This window comes from Poecile atricapillus, chromosome 2, assembly GCF_030490865.1.
Source record: "Poecile atricapillus isolate bPoeAtr1 chromosome 2, bPoeAtr1.hap1, whole genome shotgun sequence".
Taxonomy (NCBI): domain Eukaryota; kingdom Metazoa; phylum Chordata; class Aves; order Passeriformes; family Paridae; genus Poecile; species Poecile atricapillus.
In genome coordinates, this window is record NC_081250.1 from 71,081,989 (window position 1) to 71,092,933 (window position 10,945).

The following is a 10,945-nucleotide window of genomic DNA, read 5'->3' on the forward strand; positions in this document are numbered from 1 at the left end:
AGTATTGATGGCAGAACATCCAGAAATAACTGGCTAGAATAATACATATTAAAAGTATTGTACATCTTTTATCCCTGTCAGTGCAAAGTCTAATTTGTTACACTATTTACACATTTTATTTACTTAACAGGACTTGAAGGTGAAGTCTATGAACAATCGTAACTGTCTGCCAACTAAGGAAGTGTATTTCTCGTACTGTTATGAACACTTGTATTATGCAAAATATGTTTGGGGTTTGCACAAAATCTTCTCAAATCTGGACAATCTCAGGTTAGCATTACTGTAGCTAGATCAGTTTAGTCATATAGAATACAGAGAACATGCTATTAGTGAATATTCACAAAAATACCTGAAGAAATTTGCGAACACCTTGTAGGAACTCTGATGCAGAATGAGAATCTTCACAGGGGCATTTAGTAGCCTCTTTAACAAAAAAAAGGTTTCCTTGTTATCTTACTTATTGTAGATGGATTCCAAAAAAAGCATCAAATAGGAACTGTGTCCAACAGATTTTATCACTGCAACTCCCTTTTTCATGTTCTAAACAAGAGCCACAAAAAGCCTATGGTCCCACTGAAGGTAGGATATGATCGGTTTATGTAAAAATCATAAATAAATATTTGCGTGAACAATCTGATTTTTGTTACTCTCACTTTAAAACTGTCTCATGTTACATACATCTTGTCCCTTCTTAATATATAAGTATGAGAGAGAAAACTTCTTGTCTGTTTTGGTTGCAAAGACCACCTTCCAAACATGAACAGCTGCTATTTTGTCCCAGCCTGAAAAGCTGAGCTTTGGGTTGCATGAACATTTTCCATCAGCATGACATCAACCTGCAAGTAAAGTCATAGCTGAGGGTCACATTTGCAAACAGATGAGACATAACCCATAAATGACGGTTTCTGTTTGCAGCCAGGCTGTGTCAATCAGGCAGTTGCATGTGCAGCAAGACAAGTGAGCAAATGATAGAAAATTTCCAGCACATCTTCCCTCCCCAGAGAGAAATTCTGAATGAAACACTAGGTATACAAACAGATGAAAATTGCTAATGCTTTATCATGTCTGTCTTTCCATTGGCAGTGAATGGAATCAGCTGTGAATTAAGTTATTGCCATTCATACTGCCGCTTATGTGCTTTGCTCTCTGCCAACACCTTAGGGGAGTCAGACTCTGTGCTTCTCTCTGCTTCTGTGGTTAGGAAAGTAGAACTCTGGAGCCCTTTGAGAGTTTTGCTTATAGTAAAATACTGACATATTCAGCCTAAAGTCATTCTTCACTTTTATGTTTGTTGCTAAGATGCTTTGTAAACAGTTTAAACTGGTGTGACTGCCTTCTGTATTATACAGAAATGTATTAAATATACATTTTATTGAGTGAAAACAGTGAAAGGAATCATAATGAAGACTAAGACTTAAAGTAACATATAGGGTCAGTTTAGTTTTAGACAGTAGAAGAATGACGTAAAGAAGAAAATATTATTCCTGACCTAGAATATTAGAACAAATGAGGGTTTTTACTGATCTAATTTCAATTTAAAACTGTTAGAAATGGATATATGCAATCCTTTAAAATTGATATGGTACTTATTCCTTTTTTTTAAAAATGCAACTGAAAAAGGACAGAAGGTAGGGAAGAAGATTATGAAAGACTTCAGGATGGTTGATAAAAGTAATTTTTTTAATTGAAGCAAAGTATTTTTAAAAAATCTGTTATATCCAATCCAGTAAAGATCAAATGATGGTAATAATTGATACGAGGAATTGCTTTCCCAAAGTTTCAGTAAATGGGACCTGTGTTTTTATCAGCAAGTGACCTTTCTCTTGATTTTCATGTTTCAGCAACACTGAAAAAAGGCTGTAGAATAACTATGCATTAGCTGTACACACAATAGTATTTTTTTCTATGAACAGTAGTAACTATATAATCTTAACTGGGGCTATACAGACAGTGGTTTTTCTACATGTAGCCTTACAAACTACTTGTAAAGGCTGAAGTCAAATTATTCAAGAATCAATCTCCTCACCATACAGTCCTTTAATCCACCATATATTGCCCTCTTGATACTCTGAGATCAAGCTTTAGAATTACAAAGGAAAGTAATTTCAAACATATTAATGGCTGAGCATAAAATAAATTTTTTTCTCTCTTGGTACATGATACTATTAGTGGATTTTCATGATATTTTGCAGAAGCAATTGAATTTCCCTGTACAATTTAGAATTATAATAACCATATCAAACAATAACTATCTAAAAATGAAAAAGTATGCATCACACACATGCTCTTTTCATTTTTACAGCTTTGAATAATTCTTGTCCCTGTCCTTCCATTTATTTGTCTCATAAAATTGCATGCTTATGATAAAAAAAGAGTATATCTATTTACTATAGGTAAATCTGCGTCAACTGTATAAAAGTGCATAATAAATGAAAGCAAAATTATCCCTGTAAAGTCATTATGAATTACAGCAAGGAAAAAAATATATTTTACATATATATATATAATACATTTAATTTCTCCCCTTTTGCTTCCTTCTTTTTTCCTCCTTTGTAACCTTTGCTCTAGCAACAGAACTAAGAAATACATTTCAGGCCCAAGATAGACATTGTGGTTTCCAGAGCTATTTGATGTAATACACCAAAGGGGACAGAGTAAGAAGAGAAACATGTAATTTAACACATTTCTGACCAGCGAGGTATCACAGAAGAAGCTTGGAAGCTTATCAGCAATGGGATTTGGATGTTCTATAATTGTCTCATAGACAATGTCATTGTGGTAGTACAACGATCCTAATCATATCCAAAGTTTTAAAAGCAAAAGGAAGGTATCAACAAAACTGTACTTTGAGTCCATAAATGACCAAAAATACCCCTTTTTTGAACTCTTGTAATCATTTTGCAGTAGTTCATTTTGTTCAGCCAGACCAAAGTATTACAAGCGTACATTAATGCTATTTATTAAGTCAACTTTTAATATGCAATACTCCTCTAAGGAATAGCTCCAACAGATCTCTCCAAGTAAAAAATTTAGGAGAATTGGGAAAAGTCCATGTAATTTACTTACTGGAAGAATACTTGCTGGAACATGAGAGATGGCAATCCATCAGTTTCCTACTTTTTTGCTATGAGAAATGATGCTTGCCTTTCCAATCACTATGCTTGAATATTCAGTGTTATTAAGAGAGCATAAAAACATTTTGGAGGAAGGAAACAAGGAAGATGGTCAATCAGGCATATTTTTCTCATAGTGGAACATAATATTGATACTCTGATCTCAGAGTATTTCTCAATATCTCCCTGCAAAATAGTGGCTGTTTAACATCCATCCTCTAGTTGTTTTCTTAGCTGAGCTACCTGATGATTCTGAATTCTAGAAGTAAACAGAGATTTTAGTAGAGTGGTTTTGTTCACAGCAGGTTCAGGACTGAGACCATTCAAAAGCAGAGCAATTACTTTTCAGCAGTCTGGGCATTCTGGAATGTGTCTCAGAATATCAAAGGATCAATTGTGTCTGGAAATTTGAGTCTGAGAATTTTGGAAGAGCTGCAAAGCTGTAACTTGGGCTGACAGCCCACTTCGTTTAGTAAGTGTAATTACTGGCCTTTTTCCTCCACTGCAGTAGAACAGTCCTTTTTGTTCAGCTTGCATCAGCATGCACCAAGCACAGTATTTTATCTTGGGATAATCAAGGATTATTATCTAATATAGTAATCCTTTGGCCAGTAGATGAAAATATTTTTTTTTAGTTCTATACTTGTGTGTGTATGTGTTTTCAGTGACTGCAATTAATTTGAAAAGGCAACCCACATGTAGAGGCAATGAACAGTCATTGAAATCATTGATAAGAAAATACAACAGCAACCAGTTCCCTCATCCTGATTTTAAAATCAGAGCCATAACTTCATATGTCAGACTTCTCTTGTGGATCAAACAACTCATGAATTTCCCATATGGGAATTCAAAGCAGCAGCTCAGATGTGCTGAAGCCAAGATCCTCCCATTCCCCAAGATGGTATGGAAAGGTGTTAGGATGGCATTTTCACCCTAATTCTGGCTGTTTTCCCTCTGAAATATAAGGAGAAAGCACCCTCATTCCTACTCTGAAAAAGCAGGGAAACAAAGTGGCCAACCACATTGTATTTTCCAATGGAATGATGAGTTTCATATTATGGTTCATGTCAGTATTATCCAGGCAGGAGAAGGGAAAAGATGGTGAGCTAGGAAAGCTGACTTGCTTAGGAAGACTTAACAAGACTCCTATCTGCTGAGAGTGGAAGGTTTCAGAAAAAAAGGATGTGCTCTTTCTCCTGAAAATCCTTTTCAGTGGGATGCAGTTCAGCACCTTTTCCCATATAGCTATCACCTTGGCCTTGCAGGGCTCCCCATGTCCGGATGAGATGATGGTATGGTGGGTACCAGACTCGGCAGTCAGGGAGGCCAGTGGCTGGGACAGGACCAGGGCTTGGGGCTCCAAGGGAGCTCCCAAGCATAAAGTGCCTTCCCTGCCTCAGGAAGTCCAGCCAGTGGTGCAGTCACCTCTGTCTTGCTGCTGGTTCCTACAGGATGAGTGCCTGCAGGAGTTCCTAGCGTGCAGATCAGTGAGGGAAACCAAATGTGATTGTACTGTGTAATTCATAAAGCCATGCCTCGTGTCTAGCTAGAGCTAGAGCACTAAACAACAACTGCTCCAAGGGACTGAGACAAAGGAAGAACAGTTTTCTACTTAACTAAGAACCTAAAGAAAGCAGACTTGAAAAATCTGTGTTGTAGGTGTCGCTGCACACTGCAGTTTGCAGTGTGTCAGCCAGACCTGCACTCACCACCCTGTAACAGGCACAAGGCAAGGCTGAACATCCAGAATGATGCCAGATGGAGACAAATGGGTCCTCTCCCGCTGTGGAGATGTGTGATGTGTCTTGCCATCTCCCCTGGGATGTGCTGTAGCAGTGGGGAGAAGCATCAGCTAGAAATACTAGGATGCCTCAGCTATGAACTCACAATTCAGGGCTAGGGCTGTACCCAGCAGTGCATCTCAACATAAAACACAGAGCTTGTATTCTTTTCAAAGCAAAGCTTATTTATCTTAGTAGCTACAAAACAAACAAACAAACAAACAAACAAACCAAAAAAACCCCAAAAAACCAACAACATAAAAAACCCCACAAACACCCCAAAAATACATAACAAGAAACCAGAACAAGCCAAAAAAATAAACAACCAGAACTATCCAAACAAAAAACAACAAAAACTCCATACCAAAACCAACCAAAAAACCAAACAAAAGAAAAACAGCCCAGAAAAACCATCCAACAAAAGCTCCATGTAAAACACACCTCCCCACCCCACAGAATATATCTTTCTGTTTGCTTAGATAACTGATAATTTTAAGGTAGACAGCTTAGGAAATGTGTGCACTTCAGCTTTTAACCTTGTTGACCACCTTGGTGCCACAAAATCCACTGGAGATCTGTGTAGCCTGCACTCAGCAACTCAGCAAGAGATTTCTGTGAAGGATGTCAAAACTCCAGTGGTGCCTTGGGGGTAGGGAGAGCATGCAAAGTCTCACAACAAGATTAAAAATTTATAGATTTAATTGCAGCTTCTGGGTGACACTTCAGAAGAACTTATCAGTTCAGTTGCTGATGTATTAATTTTAATCTCTCCTCCTGCTTTTCAGCCTATGATAAGGAGTAAATCACCCTTAGCCCTGCATGACTATTGACACCTCACAGTCACTGAACCTGAAATAATTAGCTTTTGTGAACTGACCTTTGTTGCCATGTGAACAGGTATACAGATGCTAAGTATAATGCAGCAAGAGAATTTAGCTGGTAGAATTAAATTCCAGGAAATGTTGGTCTCAATGAGAGTTCACCACCATCACCAGAGCTTGTCAGTATCAACCAGATAAATTTTGACTGACAGATATAAAAGAAGTATTTGGAGTCACCCATGCTGCAGTGCAGTGAAGATGCACAGTAATAAAGCTTTTGTAACAAAGGCAGCTTTTGTTACTAGGTCTTGATGTTTACTGAAAGGTCATTATGATGCACTTGAGAAGTAACTTCTTTTGCAGAAACTGAAAGGTGAACTGTAGGTGGGGTCTCCAAGCCCCTGTTTAGATTAATCTATAATGTACATTTCTAAGATTCACTTAGAACATCTATTCAAGGTAAATATGTAGAACTAGCTTGGAGAACCAACATATTTTTTTACCTTTGAACTTACCAGACTTTAAAGTCCATCTTACCTGCACATCATTTCCTTCCCCTGAACACAGCCTTTCTGATTTTATACTTTCCCAGACACAGCTGCACTTCCAGAACTGCTCTGTGACAATTAATTTTCATTTTTTTCATTGAACATTGAAGAGAGAAGCTTTGTGCTTGCCTGATATGTCAAAATCTTCTTTACAGGCTTGAAAAATTACCAAGTACTCCTTATCTATTCTGGGAGTAATGGTTTACTTGGTATCTCAGCTGAGCATGTTTCAGCCACAGCTAAGCAATTCTTTTGAATCTATTAGATAAATGGCTACCCGAATTTTGTAGATGTTTGAAGAAAATTCTCATAGTTTTGTGTTCAGAGTGGTATTTGAAGTCTGAGTATAAAGTGTTTTCCTCACCCCTGTGTCACTTTTCATCAACCTCTATAATTAACAACAGACAGGGAAGAATAATAATGAAAATTCTCTTTCCTGATACAAAGTTCTCTTTCTTTGATACAAAGTTTTTCTTAAACAATGTAAGGTCTTTTGATATGCAGATAAATTTTAAAAAACCAAACTAACCACAAATGACAAAAAACATCTCCCTTCCATTTCCAGCTGTGTCAGACAGGTATAAGGTACGTTTACTTACATACATAGAAGTTTTAGATGAACAAAGCAACAGTGGCCAGGGGCAAGGATGTATAGGCAAGCCAGAGAAAATCCACATCTTTCTGAAGTTATAAAGTAGCTGTTAGCTATGACTTTGTGATTCAGAGGGTCAAAGGACTATTATTTGAAGACTTCAAGTTATTTTATTTCAAGTGATTTTCAGCTATCAAACAGTAGTTTTGCTACAGTATATTTTTGCGATCCATATGTCTGTGCCTTTGGAAACTGAGAAGACAGACAAGCTAATAGTGACAAAGAACACCACAGTTTTCTGGTTTACTAATATATGTGTGTTTATAATACAGGTTGCCTAGATTAATTTGACAGATGTACATCCAGTGAAATAACTCAGAACAAGCATTTACACAGTGGGTGTTTATGCTGGGTTTGGCTGGAATGGAGTTCATTTTCTCCACAGTAGATGGTATGAAGCTGTATTTTGGATTTCTGCTAAATAGTGTTGATAATCTAGAGATGTTTTGGTTCTTGCTGAGCAGGGCTTACACAGAGCCAAGGCCTTTTCTGCTTTTTACCCCACCCCACCAATGAGGAAGCTGAGAGTGCAAAAGGGTTGGAAGGGGACACAGCTGGGACAGCTGACCCTAATGATCAAAGGGATATTCTACATCAAGCTCAAAATATAGGGCTGAGGAAAGAAGAGGGAAGGAGGGGATATTTGGAGTTATGGTGTTTGTCTTCTTAAGTCACTGCTACCAATGATGAATCCCTGCTTTCCTGGAGATGGCTGAACACCTGCCTGTCCAAGGGAACTGTTGAATAAATTAATTGTTTTGCTTTGTTTGTGTACATGGCTTTTGCTTTGCCTATTAAACTGCCTTTATCTCAACCTACAAGTTTTCTCAAGTTATCTCATTGGTTCTCCCCCCATCCCACGGGTGGAACAGTGAGAAAGTAACTACATAGTGCTGCATTGCTGGCTGGGGTTGAACCATAATGCTGCTGACACAAACACAGCCCGTAGCAGAGTCCTGAAAGTCACTGGCTCCACTGTTACCATGTGACTGAGCAATTCTATCCTTGAGAAAGAGTATTTAGTGGAAGCCATAAATCTGCAATAGAGTTGAATCTAGTTTGCACTGGACACTATTGCTCATCATCTTTTGTCAGGTCTTATTTTGTGCGTTATTAACCCCACTTTAGCATTTAACCAAAGTGGTAGAGGGGGTTGTCACTTCTCTTATCATGAAAGTTCTCAGCTTTAAAAATCATGTTTGCACTACAATTAACACTTGTTATTAGGTTTGCTAGGTCACTTATATAACAGTTTTACATGTCTTCTCAATATGGGTTATTTTGATGCATTAAAAAAATTTCTTTTTGAACTGAAGACATAAGAATTCACATTTGTAGGACATTAATTATGTAGCATTTAATGATTTTTTAAGATAATTATGAATTCATTTATTGTCAGTAAAGTAATTTTGGTAGAGCTTTTTAAAATCTACCTATCACACACATATAAGGATAACACTATGCAGAAAAGTTAAACTTGACAACCTGATTTTAATTCTACTAAAACCGAGAAAAGAGATTCTTACGGCTGTAGTGAAAGTGTATTCAAATATATGAGCACACAGGTTTAGCTGAATTTGAACCTGTTGTGTTAATCTGTGGTTAAGAAATATTGCACTCTATAGTTAAGCTGAGTCTTAAGTCTTTAAGGATAAATCTTAACAGAAGGTATTTCTTGTGGTAAACTGACAGCTCTATATCCAGCTCCACTGGACTTCTAACTTACTGTACAGAGGTGTGACATTTAAACAATTCTTAAGAGCTTGTTACATTTCACTGAGGCACTCTGAACTGTCAAGAAAAACCTACAAAGATATCTAGATTTTCAGACTAGAGTTGCCAAAAACCTCTTGGCTGATAGAATTTGCCATAGCACAATGCATCACTGTGAAGCCAAATCAATTGATTCTTAAGCAACCATTATTGGGAAGTAGGGAGTCTGTTCATTAGTGGAACTGAGTGAGATGCTAACAGAGAGCATTTTACTGTCAATTTTCAGAGCTGCAAGAGGAATATGCAGAAGGAAAGTGAGCCTTCAGAATCTTGATTCCTCATCATTACAGCTACATCTGCAGAAATGCAAAGAAAACAGAGGACCAGTTTTGATGACTTGCCAAAGGCTGCCTTTTAGAGCAATTCAGGCCTCAGATAGTTTAATCATATCATGTACTTTTCTTCAGATATCCGTTTGACAGAAGTCTAGTCACTAGGCACTTATAGCTCTATTTAGCCTTGATTTATCAGAAGTTTCTGCTGGGAAAAATCCCAGAATTTTCTAAATTGCACAACTATGAACACACTCACAGCACTGCTCTCTTCTAGTGGTGGGAGGTACATGTCCTTCTTTCACAGCCCTACACAAAAATGGACTTGATACCACTTGTGAAGGGCTGTCAGGGTATATGAGAAGCAACTATATTCTTCTTTCATCTCTTCAAATGTTACCTCTTACGATGCAGTTATATAACTTCCTCCCTGGCTTCAAAGCCCCATTGCAATCAGGTTTTGACCCTGAACCTTCAGAAGTATGGCACAGACAACGAGAGTGTAAGAGAAGAACTCCTTACCAAAGACAGTAACAATAAAATTCACTTTTAAAATGTCAGTAATGGTTCTTAAACACTTTATTTTGAAGTTGTTGATATGGCTTCTTTTCTACCACCTCTGCTAAGAAACCTGAGAATATGAAGGGCAGGATGATGGAACTTTCCATGTTTAACGAATGATAGGATCAATTGTCCGTCGTGCTCTTCTCCAGACTTGGCAAGGAGCTTCATCTCAGGCAAAAGAATATCTAGATCTAAGGTGTTTGGCAAGGAGACATCAACACAGGATTTTTCTCTTTTCCAAGAAGCCCTAGAAATTCCTAGTTCTTTTGGACGTCACGGTGACAACATGAACCAAACTGCAGCATTTGTTTACTCATTTGAGAGACTAAAACGTACCTCCAGAGTTCAGACAGGAAGTTAGAATCAAGAAATTACGATTCCCTGTCTCAGTACATTTGAGATACTTGATGAATAGACTTTAGGGGTGAGCCTTTTTCCCTTGCTTGCCACTACATTCCGTATGAATGCACTTAGAAAAGATTACAACAGCATTTTAATGTTGAAAATTTTAGCTAACTGATCTGTTAAGTTCTCAGTCCAAACATACTTTAACTTTTCAAGCTGAGATAAACCTGCACTTACGGAGGATAAGCTTTAAGCTCCTTTGTGACATTTTGACAATCATGACAATTTATTGGGATTACATCATCCAGTCAATATATCATGAGATTTGTAGAATCTCCACTATCACCACATGACATGTAGCACACACTTCATTAATATTTCAGATTCTCAGAAACCAGCAAGGGATACTATGAATTCCAAGTGTCACAGGACATGGAAAAGAAGCTCTAATAGATCCCTACTCTGTCAATCTGTGTTTTAGATATAATTTATGATTTCTACTGTTTTGCCTCCAATCATAGTTCTGGTTCGTATCTGTTTTGTGCTAGTTTTCTATGCTTTTATGCTGAGCAGTATTATGTTTAAATGTATCTATAGTTTATAATTTATTTAAGCAGTCTTGGCAAGATGAGTATTTTTTTCTTTGAAGTTCAGCAACATATCACAAACCCTCCTTATGTCCCTGAAAAAGACCATTTGAAATGTGAGAATTTGGTGAGAAAACGGAACATTTGCTTCCCTTTTCTTTTAATGACACTTTTCAGAACATACCCAGAGGTAGCTGTAAAATTACATTACAAGGGAATGCAAGTATGTTTAGAGTAATTTGTTTTGCCTGAAATTGGACATGCTCAATGCATTGTAATAACACAATTTCCTTTTCAATGCAGATTGTGTGCAATGATGAAATACATACATTACATCTGATGATCCCAAAAGTGTTAAGCAATTGTGATGGCACTGACAAATCACCACATAGCAGAACATCAAATACAACTGCTAGGGGCCTGTATTTTCCTGCAGAAATAATAAGCCGGTCAGACTCATCTACTCTACAAGCCACAGGTTCTCATTCC